A 5,708-nucleotide genomic window follows, 5' to 3' on the forward strand; every position below is an offset into this window, starting at 1 on the left:
GACTGAAAAGGTGTGAAAAATATGAAGAGCTTCAAAAGGTGTGAAATACATGAGGACCATGAAACGGTCTGAAAAATAGAAGCAGCATGAAACGGTGTTGAAAAACATGAAGAGCCTGAAAAGGTGTGAAAAATATGAAGAGCTTCCAAAGGTGTGAAAAACATGAGGAGCATGAAACGGCCTGAAAAATAGAAGCAGCATGAAACAGTGTTGAAAAATATGAAGAGCCTGAAAAGGTGTGAAAAATATGAAGAGCTTCAAAAGGTGTCAAAAATATGAGGAGCATGAAACGTTCTGAAATATAGGAGGAGCATGAAACTGTGATCAAAAACATGAGGAGCCTGAAAAGTTGTGAGAAATATGAAGAGCTTCAAAAGGTGTGAAATTCATGAGGAGCATGAAACGGTCTGAAAAATATGAGAAGCATGAAGTGGTGTGGAAAAACAGGAAGAGCCTGAAAAGGTGTGAAAAATATGAGAGCTTCAAAAGGTTTTAAAAATACGAAGAGCATGAAAAGGTTTGAAAATTTGGAGGATCATGAGCAGTGTTCAAAAACATGAGGAGCCTGAAAAGGTGTGAAAAATATGAAGAGCTTCAAATGGTGTCAAAAATATGAGAAGCATGAAAAGGTCTGAAAGATAGGAGGAGCATGAAGTGGTGTGGAAAAACATGAAGAGCCTCAGAAGTTGTGAAAAATATGAAGAGCTTCAAAAGGTGTGAAATTCATGAGGAGCATGAAACGATCTGAAAAATATGAGAAGCATGAAGTGGTGTGGAAAAACATGAAGAGCCTGAAAAGGTGTGAAAAATATGAAGAGCTTCAAAAGGTGTTAAAAATATGAAGAGCATGAAACGGTCTGAAAGATAGGAGGAGCATGAAACGGTGATCAGAAATATGAAGAGCCTGAAAAGTTGTGAAAAATATGAATAGCTTCAAAAGGTGTGAAATTCATGAGGAGCATGAAATCTTTCTGAAAAATAGGAGAAGCATGAAGTGGTGTGGAAAAACATGAAGAGCCTGAAAAGGTGTGAAAAATATGAAGAGCATGAAACGGTCTGAAAATTTGGAGGATCATGAGCAGTGTTCAAAAACATGAGGAGCCTGAAAAGGTGTGAAAAATATGAAGAGCTTCAAATGGTGTCAAAAATATGAGAAGAATGAAACGGTCTGAAAGATAGATGCGGCATGAAATGGTGTTGAAAAACATGAAGAGCCTGAAAAGGTGTGAAAAATATGATGAGCTTCAAAAGGTGTGAAATACATGAGGACCATGAAACGGGCTGAAAAATAGAAGCATGAAGTGGTGTGGAAAAACATGAAGAGCCTGAAAAGGTGTGAAAAATATGAAGAGCTTCAAAAGGAGTGAAATATATTAGGACCATGAAACTCTCTGAAAAATAGGAGGAGCATGAAACGTTGTTGAAAATCATGAAGAACCTGAAAAGGGGTGAAAAATATGAAGAGTTTCAAAAGGTGTCAAAAATATGAGGAGCATGAAACGGTCTGAAAAAAAGGAGGATCATGAAACGGTGTTGAAAAACATGAAGAGCCTGAAAAGGTGTGAAAAATATGAAGAGTTTCAAAAGGTGTCAAAAATATGAGGAGCATGAAACGGTCTGAAAAATAGAAGCAGCATGAAACGGTGTTGAAAATCATGAAGAACCTGAAAAGGGGTGAAAAATATGAAGAGCTTCAAAAGGGGTCAAAAATATAAAGAGCATGAAACGGTCTGTAAAATAGGAGGTTCATGAAGCGGTGTTCAAAATCATGAAGAGAATGAAAACGTGTCAAAATATGAAGAGCTTCAAAAGGTGTCAAAAATATGAGGAGCATGAAATGTTCTGAAAAATAGGAGGAGCATGAAACGGTGATCAAAAACATGAGGAGCCTGAAAAGGTGTGAGAAATATGAAGAGCTTCAAAAGGTGTGAAATTCATGAGGAGCATGAAACGGTCTGAAAAATATGAGAAGCATGAAGTGGTGTGGAAAAACATGAAGAGCCTGAAAAGGTGTGAAAAATATGAATAGCTTCAAAAGGTGTGAAATTCATAATGAGCATGAAACAGTCTGAAAAATATGAGAAGCATGAAGTGGTGTGGAAAAACATGAAGAAACTGAAAAGGTGTCAAAAATATGAAGAGCATGAAACGGTCTGAAAATTCGGAGGATCATGAGCAGTGTTCAAAAACATGAGGAGCCTGAAAAGGTGTGAAAAATATGAAGAGCTTCAAATGGTGTCAAAAATATGAGAAGCATGAAACGGTCTGAAAGATAGGAGGAGCATGAAATGGTGTTGAAAAACATGAAGAGCCTGAAAAGTTGTGAAAAATATGGAGAGCTTCAAAATGTCTGAAATACATGAGGAGCATGAAACATTCTGAAAAATAGGAGGAGCATGATGCGGTGTTCAAAAACATGAAGAGCCTGAAAAGGTGTGAAAAATATGAAGAGCTTCAAAAGGTGTGAAATACATGAGGAGCATGAAACATTCTGAAAAATAAGAAGAGCATGATGAGGTGTTCAAAAACATGAACAGCCTGAAAAGGTGTGAAAAATATGAAGAGCTTCAAAAGGTGTGAAAAATATGAAGAGCTTCTAAAGGTGTCAAAAATATGAAGAGCTTCAAAAGGTGTCAAAATTATGAGGAGCATGAAACGTTCTGAAAAATAGGAGGAGCATGAAGCGGTGTTCAAAAACATGAAGAGCCTGTAAAGGTGTGAAAAATATGAAGAGCTTCAATTGGTGTCAAAATATGAGAAAATGAAACGGTCTGAAAGATAGATGAGGCATGAAATGGTGTTCAAAAACATGAAGAGCCTGAAAAGGGGTGAAAAATATGACGAGCTTCAAAAGGTGTGAAATACATGAGGACCATGTAACGGGCTGAAAAATAGAAGCATGAAGTGGTGTGGAAAAACATGCAGAGCCTGAAAAGCTGTGAAAAATATGAAGAGCTTCAAAAGGTGTCAAACATATGAAGAGCATGAAACGGTCTGAAACTTTGGAGGATCATGGGCGGTGTTCAAAAAAGTGAAGTGCCTGAATATGTATGAAAAATATGAAGAGCTTCAAATGGTGTCAAAAATATGAGAAGCATGAAACGGTCTGAAAGATAGGAGGAGCATGAAACGGTGATCAGAAACATGAAGAGCCTGAAAAGTTGTGAAAAATATGAATAGCTTCAAAAGGTGTGAAATACATGAGGAGCATGAAACCTTTCTGAAAAATAGGAGAAGCAAGAAGTGGTGTGGAAAAACATGAAGAGCCTGAAAAGGTGTGAAAAATATGAAGAGCTTCAAAAGGTGTTAAAAATATGAAGAGCATGAAACGGTCTGAAAATTTGGAGGATCATGAGCGGTGTTCAAAAACATGAAGAGCCTGAAAAGGTGTGAAAAATATGAAGAGCTTCAAATGGTGTCAAAAATATGAGAAGAATGAAACGGTCTGAAAGATAGATGCGGCATGAAATGGTGTTGAAAAACATGAAGAGCCTGAAAAGGTGTGAAAAAATATGAAGAGCTTCAAAAGGTGTGAAATACATGAGGACCATGAAACGGGCTGAAAAATAGAAGCATGAAGTGGTGTGGAAAAACATGAAGAGCCTGAAAAGGTGTGAAAAATATGAAGAGCTTCAAAAGGAGTGAAATATATTAGGAGCATGAAACTCTCTGAAATATAGGAGGAGCATAAAGCGGTGTTCAAAAACATGAAGAGCCTAAAAAGTTGTGAAAAATATGAAAAGCTTCAAAAGGTGTCAAAAATGAGATGAGCATGAAACGGTCTGAAAAATAGGAGGATCGTGAAACGGTGTTGAAAAACATGAAGAGCCTGAAAATGTGTGAAAAATATGAAGAGTTTCAAAAGGTGTCAAAAATATGAGGAGCATGAAATGGTCTGAAAAACAGAAGCAGCATGAAACGGTGTTGAAAAACATGAAGAGCCTGAAAAGGTGTGAAAAATATGAAGAGCTTCAAAAGGTGTTAAAAATATGAGGAGCATGAAATGGCCTGAAAAATAGAAGCAGCATGAAACGGTGTTGAAAAATATGAAGAGCCTGAAAAGGTGTGAAAAATATGAAGAGCTTCAAAAGGGGTCAAAAATATAAAGAGCATGAAACGGTCTGTAAAATAGGAGGTTCATGAAGCGGTGTTCAAAATCATAAGAGCCTGAAAACGTGGGAAAAATATGAAGAGCTTCAAAAGGTGTGAAATTCATGAGGAGCATGAAACGGTCTGAAAAATAGAAGCATGAAGTGGTGTAGAAAAACATGAAGAGCCTGAAAATGTGTGAAAAATATGAAGAGCTTCAAAAGTTGTGAAATACAAGAGGAGCATGAAACTCTCTGAAAAATAGGAGGAGCATGAAGTGGTGTTCAAAAACATGAAGAGCCTGAAAAGGTGTGAAAAATATGAAGAGCTTCAAAAGGTGTTAAAAATATGAAGAGCATGAAACGGTCTGAAAATTTGGAGGATCATGAGCGGTGTCCAAAAACATGAAGAGCCTGAAAAAGTGTGAAAAATATGAAGAGCTTCAAATGGTGTCAAAAATATGAGAAGAATGAAACGGTCTGAAAGATAGAGGCGGCATGAAATGGTGTTGAAAAACATGAAGAGCCTGAAAAGGTGTGAAAAATATGAAGAGTTTCAAAAGGTGTGAAATACATGAGGACCATGAAACGGGCTGAAAAATAGAAGCATGAAGTGGTGTGGAAAAACATGAAGAGCCTGAAAAGGTGTGAAAAATATGAAAAGCTTCAAAAGGAGTGAAATATATTAGGAGCATGAAACTCTCAGAAAAATAGGAGGAGCATGAAGCGGTGTTCAAAAACATGAAGAGCCTAAAAAGTTGTGAAAAATATGAAAAGCTTCAAAAGGTGTCAAAAATGAGATGAGCATGAAACGGTCTGAAAAATAGGAGGATCATGAAACGGTGTTGAAAAACATGAAGAGCCTGAAAAGGTGTGAAAAATATGAAGAGTTTCAAAAGGTGTCAAAAATATGAGGAGCATGAAACGGTCTGAAAAATAGGAGGAGCATGAAGCTGTGTTCAAAAATATGAGGAGCCTGAAAACGTGTGAAAAATATGAAGAGCTTCACAAGGTGTCATAAATATGAGGAGTATGAAACGTTCTGAAAAATAGGAGGAGCATGAAACGGTGATCAAAAACATGAGGAGCCTGAAAAGGTGTGAGAAATATGAAGAGCTTCAAAAGGTGTGAAATTCATGAGGAGCATGAAACGGTCTGAAAAATATGAGAAGCATGAAGTGGTGCGGAAAAACATGAAGAGCCTGAAAAGGCGTGAAAAATGTGAAGAGCTTCAAAAGGTGTGAAAAATATGAAGAGCTTCAAAAGGTGTCAAAATTATGAGGAACATGAAACGTTCTGAAAAGTAGGAGTATCATGAAACGTTGTTCAACATCATGAAGAGCCTGAAAATGTGTGAAAAATATGAAGAGCCTCAAAACGTGTCAACAATATGAGGAGTAAGAAACTGTCTGAAAAATAGGAGGAGAATGAAATGGTTTTCGAAATCATGAAGAGCCTGAAAAGATGTGAAAAATGTGAAGAGCTTCAAAAGGTGTTAAAAATATGAAGAGCTTCAAAAGTGTCAAATATTAGATGAGCATGAAACGGTCTGAAAAATAGGAGAAGCATGAAGTGGTGATGAAAAACATGAAGAGCCTGAAAAGGTGTGAAATATATGAA

Source organism: Dama dama, unplaced genomic scaffold, assembly GCF_033118175.1.
Source record: "Dama dama isolate Ldn47 unplaced genomic scaffold, ASM3311817v1 ptg000020l, whole genome shotgun sequence".
In the NCBI taxonomy this organism is placed as follows: Eukaryota; Metazoa; Chordata; class Mammalia; order Artiodactyla; family Cervidae; genus Dama; species Dama dama.